Below are 11912 nucleotides of genomic sequence, written 5' to 3' on the forward strand. Positions count from 1 at the left end.
TTCCCAAACGAACACGAGGAGATGGCGCGTCGCGGGTACGTTATTGTCGACTACTCTGACGACTCCTCCGACTTCTCCGATGCCGATGTAGCTAACCCAATGTACGTGAAAATGCCGATGTAGCTAACCCTCTATGTACGCAAGTTTAGAATTTCAGATAAAGTATCTACTAGAGATGATGCTCTTGCTGGTTCCAAGTTCTGAAACGAACACGAGGAGTCGTGGCCTCCTTCCGGGACTCTCGAGCGGTGCCTTTTGTTTCCGAACAAATCTATATTCTCAAGCTGTTTCCGATCGAATCCGCATCTAAAGGTATAATAGATGCTCCTCATAGGGGGATTCACAACGATTAGAGCATGTGAACCGTTGGATTTTTACTGTACCTGACCAACGTTCGATCTCAGCCGTCCGTTTCTGGCAGCAACAAGCGCTAGCGAAAGCCATGCACTGGTCCTTGTTTACCCGCATCTGGCTGCGTTTGGGTCCTATGGTCCGGCAGGTCCACACATCAGTCACCGTGCGGAGAAGGAGCAGACGAAACCCTACCTGACCCAATCGCCTCGCATCCGGATCCTCTCCAATCCCCTCTCGTTCTTCCATGTCGCGTCTGGCGGCGCTGATCCGCCTCCATGGCTGCCCACCCTTCTCCCACCCCCCATCTGCAGCCGGAAAGAAACATGGCAGCGGCGGCACCGAGTACGCGCCTGGGCGACGGAGCCGACTGCGCGCCTGGGCGACGGCGAGCGCGCACCTGGAGATGGCGGCGGTGAAGGAGAGCGCGCGCCTGGGCGACTGTGGCGGCGAGCGCGTGCCTGGAGACGACGGCGACGAAGGCGGCAGTGGGGTGGAGGTCATCAATCGGCGCTCAATCAGGCTGCAACTGCGTTGGCCTTGGCGAGCTCGACAAAGAGGTGGGTGGCAACAAGATCAATCAGGCTGCAACTGCCTCAGCGCTGGCGCCGCCGCTCTTCTGCCTCCGCTTCTCCGGCAGTAAAGGCCGCGGCGGCGGGCTTCTTTGCCATCCTGCTGCGCCTACAGAGAGATGGATGGGATTGGGGAGGAGAACCGCAGGGGCGAAGGTCATCGATCCGCTCTGCTTGGCCCAATTTGATAAGGAGGACGCCGCCCTCCTCTGCCTCACCTCCTCTGCTTCTGGGCTGGTGCAGCTGGAGTATCTCCGCGGGATCTCTCCGATGACAACAAGCAACACTTGCATAACCTACCCCAGCTTCACGATCTATCTCCACAGCTGCTCACCCCAGGTACCAGATACAAAAATCCAGGATGGATTCCTTTAACTATTTTCTTTGAATAGCTTTTTTCTCATGGATTTGTGCTCAACCCAGGGAACCAAGATGCAGGCGTGAAGGATATCAATAAACAGGTACCAAGTAAAGTAGTATTTACTACGGAAATTCGTTTTGACTCTCGGGTCCAGGTGATCCCGATTTGTGGACCAATCACATCTCACACGCTTCACCATTTGTCAGTGTATTGAGATACGTATTCCCCTTGTATATCATTTTTGAATAGTGCTTGGGCCCATGTGGGCAGGCGTAGTAAAGTGTGCAGCTACCTTCTTCCTCGTTCCCCTTTCTCTTGCCTCTTCATGAATTCATCCGCATATTTCTCCCCTCCGGCCTCTCTTCCCCGCTCTAGCAGCTCCGGCCAAAGGAGTGAAGGAGAGACGGGCCCAGGATCTGTTGCAACTGTGTATGCTCAAAGGAAGTACCGAGACGGTGGTGCATAATTTGGTGATAATCCAGCCCCAGCCCAAGGCCATGCCGATGGCGCAACAACAACAAAAAAATTCAGGTGTGTCTCTGATGCGTGCTTTCTCAATTCTACGGTGACCCCTGAGAGAGCGCCGGCTCGTACTTGTTAACGTTTCCGACCTGGCTCTTCATTGTTTTTTTTTTCCTGCTAGTAAATCCTCTCCATGTTTTGTTGGTCGTTGATTCCATTTCTCAAATCTTCCTACCGTGGCGGCGACCATTTCCCGGATGGGTTTACATGAGGCCTCAGCATCCTCGCCAAGCTGATCTGCTGTTGGCGGCCAGTGCTTCAGGTCGTCAGCCAAGAGTACAACGCTCCGCTCAGAAGGAAAATCGTGTACAAATGTACCTGTTACTGCTAGCTCATGTTTCACAATCGTTACCTTTCCCGTCCGTGCTCGTTCACGAGCGAATTTATTAGGATACATCTCTCTCATCCGTACTTGCGTACGACTACGCGAGCCTCTCTTATACCTGCATTTTCTGCGCGTCGTCGAGCAAAATGTAACCCTGCCACACACGGATGTCTAGGTAAAGTGATTAGTCCAGCAAAGCGGGAGTATATGGACTCGGGAGCCAAAACTGCATCCCCTATTTACTATTGATATTTAGCAAACATACTTACGCTATAATGGTTTCCTGGTGTGCTCACATGCCTTTTGAACAGTATCCACCATATTCAAGGCATGAGTTTCTTTATCTTTGTGAAGATAGGCAGAAATCTGTTGGTGATCAATCAAAGACAGAAACACTTAGAACTTTTTATTAGCTTGGATCCTATGAACTACTTTGATTAGAAGTTCGGAAGTCGATCCCATCTCATTAATAATTCAGTGTAAGGACATAGTATTTGAGATTTTTAATATGTGATGCATTTCTTTTTAAACGTACTGAATTAACAAAAAGGCATTGTTTGAAAGATGATGCAATATTGCAAATAACTCATTGTGCGATTTTATTTGGCAAATGAGGTTAATAATGTGATGACATAGTTCCAGATGTACACTAGCATGAGATTACCCTACCTGATGTAATTTCTCATCTCACTGTTGTGCCATTCAAATTCTGTTACATGCGTGCTACATACATATATTCATCTATTTTTAAGATATACGTTCATAAAGAAGTATTTATCTCCCTAACCTTTCTATTATGTACATGAATAGTCAAAATCTCATAATCTGATGCTGCTAAGGTTGGAAGGGCTTCCAACAATGTTGCTACTGGTTGTTTTGTTTTGCTTGTCGCGCACCCGCTGTCATGTGATAACTAGACTTCCTTCACTAGGCTTGGAATTAACTATCCATTCTCCCTCCGTTTATATTCTCTAGCAACCAGTCATATTGCACGAGAGAAAATCTGAACATCGAGTCCATATAAATAGTTGAATCTTGTGTGTTGTTAGTTATTAGGAGATAATCCAAGCTAAGTCACTTGGCTAGGAATTAGGAACAACTTAGTGCATACTGATTCCTGCATGGTTTGCGATGCTTCAGCCAATAGATGGTGGTCTTGCACAAGTGGCAAAGAAATGCCAGGAAAAAGACTGCTATGGGTTGTTACTCGAGCATTGGTCTTCTCCCAGCTTTTCTTTTTTTAGCATGTTGATTTTTTTTTGTGAAAATTAAGAGGACCAGAAGAAACTTCTAAGCATGTATATTTTGCAGCACGTGATCTGAAAATCAATTTTCATCTAATCTTATTGTATACAGGTTGATAGGTTTACTGCCAGGTTCAGATCTTCCGCTCACGAAATTTGCCCTTTGGGGTAGCATACATCATGTAATTCATCATCATGAGACTCGGTTGAATATTTATTTCTTAGCTCCTCCTGGATAATCTTATTAGTTGAATATTTATTTCTTACACCTTCAGAACTTAAACTCGGCTTTGATGGTACAATACTGAAGTGTTTGATGGATCGTGGATTCATGTTAATTGATGCAAGCTCCGTGCAATATGGTCACTGAGCCTGAACCCAACGATGTTATCTAGGTAAGGTACCAAACTCCACCGTTACCCCTGTGTTACCAGCTTCTACTTTGTTCCTTCACTTGCTGCTATATAAGTATATTATTCATTCGTTGGACTTTTTTACTACTAGAGTAGGCATCTAATAATGCACTGTGAAGAATATTCTTAAAGAACTGCAATACGATTGGGTGCACGCTTTATCCATCTAAAAAATGGAAAATATTGGTCTGTTTTTTGTATGCCTTCCAATACCACCGAAGAAGTCCTGTGTTAGAATTTAAGAAATTTTGTTTTCAAAGCAGAGTTGCACTTGACATATAATGCCTTTTCATTTAACTACTTATTCTTTATACTGATTTACCCAAAATAAATCCCTTTCTCAGTGGTTACCAGTTTGCTTTGTTCTTACTTATATGGTCTTCTTTATTCATGAAGCGCTAGATTGTTTATTTACATAGAAATCACGCCCTGTTGTGAAGAGAATATTGCACTGGACCCTGAGGGGTAATTCTGTTTCCATGAAGTTCTTCTCTATTAGCTGCATCAATAATGCTTCCTTATGCATGCGTTCGATGCCAATGGAAACCAGCAACCTAATCAAGGCTAAAGCCTTTCGAACCTGCACTGCCATGGATCGTCATAACACACAGCCAATCACCTAAGAGTTCAAGCAAGTGATTTGTTGGTCCAAAAATCTTAAATATAAGCTGAAGTGAGTAATATTGTTCACAACATTTAATTATAGGCCAGAAAATAGACTTAGGGATATAAATACTACGCATGAAACACTTGTACATTTTTTGTAGAAGCTGTCCGGTTGAACTCTCTAAGGTTAGCTTTTTTTCATATCATGCCACATAACAGATTAGATTTGATTATGGATTCGTATAAGAAATTATTAACCGAGAAACACTACTACATATCAATTATTCAGGTGTAGAACTAATTAAAGTGTTCAGTGCATCCATCTGTATTGCAAAAGTAATAGCTCCATTGGCTACCTACACATAAAACGAGAGCTTCCCTCCTCTCCATGGTGGCATCATGCAGGGCTGCTTGGAAGTACGTAACCTGATACAGCTATTTGTTTCATGTCATTTTTGCGCCTTTGCAAATAGATGATTAATATCTACCATAAGTAACTTTATTCAATTCTGGGTGTTACCCATTCACTTGGGTCGCAAGTGGCGGTGTTATATTTGAGAATGCAACACTCCAACTTTGAACTAAACATGCCTATGACTCTACAAGTGTTTACTTCCTCTCTTTCTATCTTGGAGAAACCTCCCATGCCAAAATGGTGAGTAAAGCCATGCTCCAGTACATGTCAAAAAGATGCTAATAAGGTTCAGACTAACATCAGAATTAAGTTGTCAGTCATACTTCAGTGCTTCTCTGTATATCTGAAGTTGCTAGCTGTTTCTTTTATAGAACTTAAAAATTGGAGTGTACTTCCATCCGGCTATGCTTATGGTTGTTTAATTTGGTCCTATGTCAATGTAGTATCAAATAATTTGTTTTTTGTGTTTTTTGAGAGAGCTTTCACCTGATGGCAACATCTCAGACTTGATGGAAACTCCTTTTGACAGAGGTCTCATGCTTATCACGTAAGGCTATAAGCCCAAGTTAAGACCTCATTAACTGATTGCTGCAATTCTGGAGCATATATAGCTCAATGGAGCCATACCTCTAATTTCTGGAAAGATGATGATGACAAATTGACATTTCCAGGTACGGAACCACTCCCATGTGATTTAGCTTAATCTTCTATGTACGATACCTTCACCTTCCACTGCAACGAGGTGTGTGAGGTTGGCATGATGCTATGAGAGGTACTAACTATCTCAGCGGTGAGCTCTTTATGCAATCCCGATCTTCATAAGAAGATGGCTGAAACAATTAGCTAAGACTGAAAGGTTCAGGGATACTTGATTGATGCGCTATCTAAACCATCTAATACCAGTTTTAGATATCTGGCTAAACATGTTTCCTTGGAATGTCTTTGATGGCTTTTAAGTGTTTTGGTACCACAATTTGCTGTTAGAATTCATTCATTGATTCTGGTTGATTGGATTAGACTGATCCATGTATAATTTCCAGTTGATTCAAGTAACTATATTTACAACTTTACGAAGCTACTGAAACAAGTTCTGGCTAAACCACCTATAATATAGATCCGTTTTGGTGAAATTAATCCAATGTTGCTTAGCATATAGTGATGTATCATGTTCTGCATCTACCGTCTTATGCATACACTAGTAGGAAAACCCTTATAGGCAGAGCTTAGTTCTGTGGCGCACCACTGAAAATGCGCCACAGAATGTTATTTTGTGGCGCACCACGCTGGGTGCGCCACAGAAATAGCTTAATTTTGTGGCGCACTGCTGAACGTTGCGCCACAGAAATTGTATGGGGCCCACATCCTGCCACCACCAATTATTAGTGTAGGTATTTCTGTGGCGCACATGTCATGCTGCGCCACAGAAATAACTCTTTCTGTGGCGCACGTGCTTCTGTGCGCCACAGAAGTAATTGATTCTGTGGCGCACTTACTCTGGTGCGCCACAGAATTAAGGTAACTTATATCATCTCGCCCATGCCCTCCCCCGCCTGTTCACCTCTCCCCTCTCCCCTCTCCACTCTCCTCCGATCCGCCGCGCGCCACCATGGTCGTCGCCATCACCGTCGCCGCCGCCTTCCTCCGCGAGGGCCGGATGCCGCCACGGTCCTCCCATCCCCGCCACCTGCAGCACAAGCTGCCGCTACGGCGAGGAGGGGCCGCCGCGAGGAGGGGCCGCCGTCGCGTGAAGGTGGAGGAGCCGCCGCGTCCTCCTCCTCCTCCACCGCTGCCGTCGTCGTCAACCTCCTCCTCCACCCCTGTCGTCGGTGAACTCTCTCCCCTCCCCTCCCTCTTCCTCTCCCGCGCGAGCACAAAGTGCTCGACGAAATGCTCGTGCTTCTAGGTTGTGCTGATGATGCTCTGGATGCATTGCTGTTGCTCTGGATGCATTGATGTTGTTGCTCTGGATGCATTGCTGCTAGTTTCTTTGATTCAGTGATGCTGCTCATGTGCAGTATCTGAATAAATTACTTTGTTGCCTGCATATGGATAGTTTCATTTGGAGTGACATGCTATATTGGCTCTATATATATCTGCTCCAAAGGTTCCATTTGGAGCCTGGATTGCTAGTGGTTAGTATATTGTTATGCTGCTAATAAAAAGGTGCTAGTGGTTAGTATATTGTTGCCTGCATATGGATAGTGTTGTTTGTGGAGGTTTACTGCCACTTGTTATTGATGAACCATGTGATGGTAATGATTCAATTTAATTCAATGATGTTAATTTGATTTCCATCCTTTGTTGGAAATAAATCCATGTCTAAACATGTACAAGGTAATGAAGACTTGCTCACTTGGTATTGCTTGCCAGTTGGACATTTGGTTGGTTTTGATGCTACTGGTTCATTTAAATGCATGAAATGCTACTATGGTATGCTACTGTGGTATCCTTGTGAAGAAAACGATGGATTCTTGTGAGCTTATGGTATGCTACTATGCTACTGTGGTATCCTTGTGAAGATTTACTTGATGGATTCTTGTGAGCTTATGGTATGCTACTATGCTTATAATGCTCTGATTAGTGGGGATGCTTACTGGATCATGTGCATATAGTTCATATAGTTCCCTAAAAAGAAAGAATGCTCCCTGGCCAGATGCTTGATGTCTTGGCTCAGCCAATGATGCAAAGGCTGAGGCAAAAACTTGGATAAGAACAGATACTAAAATGTGTGATTTAAATGGAATGCTTATGATGGTATACTAAAATAGAGATATTCACATTAGGGAATCATGTAAATGAATGCCACTGTGGTATCCTTTTCTTGTTGGGTTTGATGAAAATAGAGATATCCACAGTAGGGGATCATGTAAATGAATGCCACTGTGGTATCCTTTGAAGAAAAAGGACTGTTTCTGATGGTTTTAAAAGGCTAGGTGGTTCTAGGTGATTAAGTTGGCTACCAAGACTTGTCTCATCTGGTTAGCTGGGATATGCTATGTGTTGTTGCTTGTTTAGGCATATCTATCACTTACTGGATTCTTGGTTCTTGATTGGCCTCTCTTTTGCCAGCATCACTTGGTCTATACCAAGTGATGAATAATCCCTTTGGAGCATCTGCTCCATGCATGCTATGTGTGTTTGAGCATCTTGACTTATGTCACCATGGTTGCTGGTTTGGTGGTGTTTTTGTACTTGTCGATGATTAGATGGTTGGTTGATCACTCGTACACTCCGGGGTGTCGCTAGTGAGCCTGGTGTGATGGCACAAATATCAATCTCTTGTCACTACAAGAAAAGTTCTGATAGACAACGTCTCAAAATCGTCCGCTAAGGGGTATTTTTCGTCGCCTATGGGCCTAACCCGACGATATGGGTTCTGTTGTGGAAACTGCGTCAGGCAAAGTCCTACGACGATTTTTTCGGTCCGTCGCGCTTGGGCGCCCTTCCGCCACGGAAAATCGGACCGTTGCCCAAGTGTTTCCGGGAGCCCGTTGATCGGCGACGTCATGCAACCGACACGTGCGTACGCTCGTTAATCGCGAAGCACGGCGTTAACCGGCTGAAACCCCGTGGTAGATGGTAGGCCCACACGAGGCCTACCACATCTTAAGCGGGCCGGGCCAGCTGACATAGTTTGACCGGTCAACTATATAGCTGGGCTGGTCCATTAGTTACGTGGGCCGGACCTAACCTCTAAGGTTGACTGGTCAAAACTTAAATGGGCCAGCCCATTTAACATGTGGGGTCCACCTTACAGCAACTGGGCCGGCCCAAGAAGCAAGTGGGCCGGGCCAAAACACAGGTGGGTCCCACTTTCCTGTTAAAGGGCCGGCCCATTTAGTGTGTGGGGTCCACCATATAGCAAGTGGGCCGGGCCAAAAACACAGGTGGGTCCCACTTTCCAGTTAAAGGGTCGGCCCATTTAGTATGTGGGGTCCACCATATAGCAAGTGGGCCGGCCCAACAAGATAGTGGGCTGGGCCAAAAACACAGGTGGGTCCCACTTTCCTGTTAAAGGGCCGGCCCATTTGGTGTGTGGGGTCCACCATATAGCAAGTGGGCCGGCCCAACAAGATAGTGGGCCGGGCCAAAAGCACAGGTGGGTCCCATCTTCCTGTTAAAAGGCCGGCCCATTTAGTATGTGGGGTCCCCCATATAGCAAGTGGGCCGGCCCAACAAGATAGTGGGCCGGGCCAAAAACACAGACGGGTCCCACTTTCCGGTTAAAAGGCGGCCCATTTAGTATGTGGGGTCCACCATATAGCAAGTGGGCGGCCCAACAAGATAGTTGGTCGGGCCAAAAACACAGTGGGTCCCACCTTCTGTTAAAGGGCCGGCCCATTTACCATGTGGGACCACCATATAGCAAATAGGTGGCCCAACTAGATAGTGGGCCGGCCCAATAAGCATGTGGATCCCACTATCGTGTAACCGGGCCGGCCTACTAAAGAAGTGGGCTGGCCCAAAATGAAAGTGGGTACCACACTACAGAAAGTGGGCCGGCCCAATCTGTTGTAGTGCCCTACTTGTTTGACTAGTCAACTTGTATTACATTTCATGAGCCTAAAATCTGATATCAATGATACACACAATTACATACACAAATAAAACAGGTAGGAAAATTACAAGGCAATTAATGTGCCCAAACAAAAAAATTACATAGAATCATTGAGGACTTCTATTAGCATCATCAATAACACGTTGACATTTGGCAATCGCCTTGATTGAATCTTGTGTACTCTTTGTCAACATATCAGCTACAGATCTTAAAGCGACAATACCATGTCTTTTATAAAGTACAGCCTTGAGATATTTACTTGTTTGATGAAAGCAATGGTCTAGGTTGACGGCTATGAGAAGATGCATCGAAGAAATATCGAACTTTTTGTGGGCCTCACTTCTAATGAAGATTGCTTCATCACAAGCGCATTACGATAATAATGCAAAAAGAGTTAAACGATGAACTATGCAAACATTTATTATGCAATGTAGATATAAGATAATAACAAGTTGCATAAATAAGACAATGTATGGAACTTGTACTAAGCACAAACTTACATCATAATGTTGCACGAGGGTCGCTACAGATCCTTTTTGGCGACTATCTTCTAATGATGACTCGCTTCATTAAAAGCGCATTACTGGTAACATTGTAAACATAGTTACAACAATTAACTATTCAAACATGTATTACGCAATGTAGAGATCAGATAACAGCATGTAGCAGAAATAAGCACAAGATAAGATAAAGATCCATGTACTAAGCACATACTGGCTCACTGCAGGTCCTTCTCTTGCGTGCACTAGTCGTGGTCAACATGCCTGTCATTTTAGGTTCAGCCATCAAGTGAAATGCTAATCCTCCTGCTCCATTGTCCTTAATCTGTGTTTAGATATCACATTTAAGACCAAGTCAGCTGGTTTCAAATAACAAAAAACTTGAGCTGCCAAATGAATAAGCCAATATTTACCAGATATCAGATTAAAACCAACTAGATGTTGCTTTGCATCAGATACGAATTTCAGACATTCAGATTTAGAGTAGGGTAATGCCAAGGTTTTCCACATAAAGTAAACTGGCATTAAGAATGACCAAATGTCGAGTTCAAATCACCTTCGCAGTTTCTCCAAGACAAGCATATCAAATAGGCGGAAACATAGTAAAGCATGAATGGCATTGCTATGGCAGGGTTCCAAGTGTTAATCTCTTGCATAAGGAACAATGCATATAGGTTATAGATAATAACGGAAGTAAACTGCCAAAATTACCAACCAAGAACTCAGATTCCAACCTTCCCTAGCGTCCCCGCTGTTAATGTTGGATGTTCTAATAAGTGGTTCGCATGATCAATCCCTAGGAAAAATAACATTGACAAGTCAGTCTACGATAATACAAAGACCAGACATGCACGCAGCAATAACTATATAAGCTAAAGACGAGGTATAAGAGCAAGCAGATTGGAAATGCACATAGCATGATTATAAAAGCAGTGTGAGAATAGCAGACACGAGAAAACAGCTAGCAGCTAGCGGTGAGCTAATGACGTGGTATAAGAACAAGCAGATTGGAAATGCCCATAGCATGACTATAAAAGCAGTGCGACAATAGCATGCAGTACAAAAACAGTAGGCAGCAAATGAATGGGTATAAGGCTATAAATATGTGGATGCACACAGGTGTCAGTAGAATGAACAGGATGGTAGCGACCGGATAATGCTTTTGTACTATACAATATTTAAACAAACTTCATGCGAAGCAACACATCAAGAAAGTTAACGGCATATGAGATCTGCAAATAACTACACAAAATATGGCTAAAGAAACACCGCGATCTAACGGGCCAGCGTACTAACCAAGCTGCGGCGGGGTGGACGGGGGCGGCAACTTGCATTCCAGCGGCGGCGTACGCGGGAGACGATGAATCGACCCTGTTTCAGTAGAAGCGGGCGTTAGTGAAGCAGATCTGGTTGGCTGGCAAGGGATTCGGTGAAGTTGATACAGCCGCTGCGCCGAGGTAGTCGGTGGCGAGGTCGGTGGTGAAGCAGATCCGTCGGTGGCGAGGTTGGCGGTGAAGCAGATCCGTCGGTGGCGAGGTCGGCGGTGAAGCAGATCCGTCGGTGACGAGGGCGGCGGGGGAGCGGATCAGGTGGGTGGACAGCCAACACGATCAAGGCTACACCGTGGAGGAGTATGCCGGCGGCGAAGCAGATCTAGTACTGTAGAGAGTCAGAGCTTTGGCGTGTGAGAGTATTTTTGAGCTAATGGGGCGAATGGTTGGTGGGTGGGTGTGGGCCTGTGGGGAGGGTTCGGGATCTAGGCAAGATATTTCATTGTTACCGAATGAGCCCTCCATGGTCGGTGGGTTGTAGCTTCCGGACCAGGGTTAAAAGGGTAAAACTGGTCACGGGATTTTCGAATGGATGCGGCGGGATGATTTGGCGCGCGGCCGAAATTTTCAGTTTCAAGCTACGAGCAGAACGACAAAAATAATGTTCTTCCCCAGGGAGCTCTCATTTCTTCCTCTTCTCTTTCTCTCTCGAGTCTCTCCCACTCCCCCGGCTCCTCTCCCCTTCTCTCCGGCGGCCTCGCCGGCCGGAGACGA

General features: G+C 45.3%; 1 long non-coding RNA gene across 1 annotated transcript; it reads left to right on the top strand.

Moving 5' to 3' along the window:
* Positions 1 to 933: 933 nt before the first annotated feature.
* Positions 934 to 5912, top strand: LOC127319633 (uncharacterized). The gene is made up of 5 exons (XR_011748461.1): positions 934 to 1262; positions 1347 to 1384; positions 3488 to 3557; positions 3651 to 3770; positions 5481 to 5912. It is a non-coding gene; the product is annotated as an uncharacterized lncRNA (long non-coding RNA).
* Positions 5913 to 11912: the final 6000 nt, after the last annotated feature.

Source organism: Lolium perenne, chromosome 7, assembly GCF_019359855.2.
Source record: "Lolium perenne isolate Kyuss_39 chromosome 7, Kyuss_2.0, whole genome shotgun sequence".
Lineage (NCBI taxonomy): Eukaryota > Viridiplantae > Streptophyta > Magnoliopsida > Poales > Poaceae > Lolium > Lolium perenne.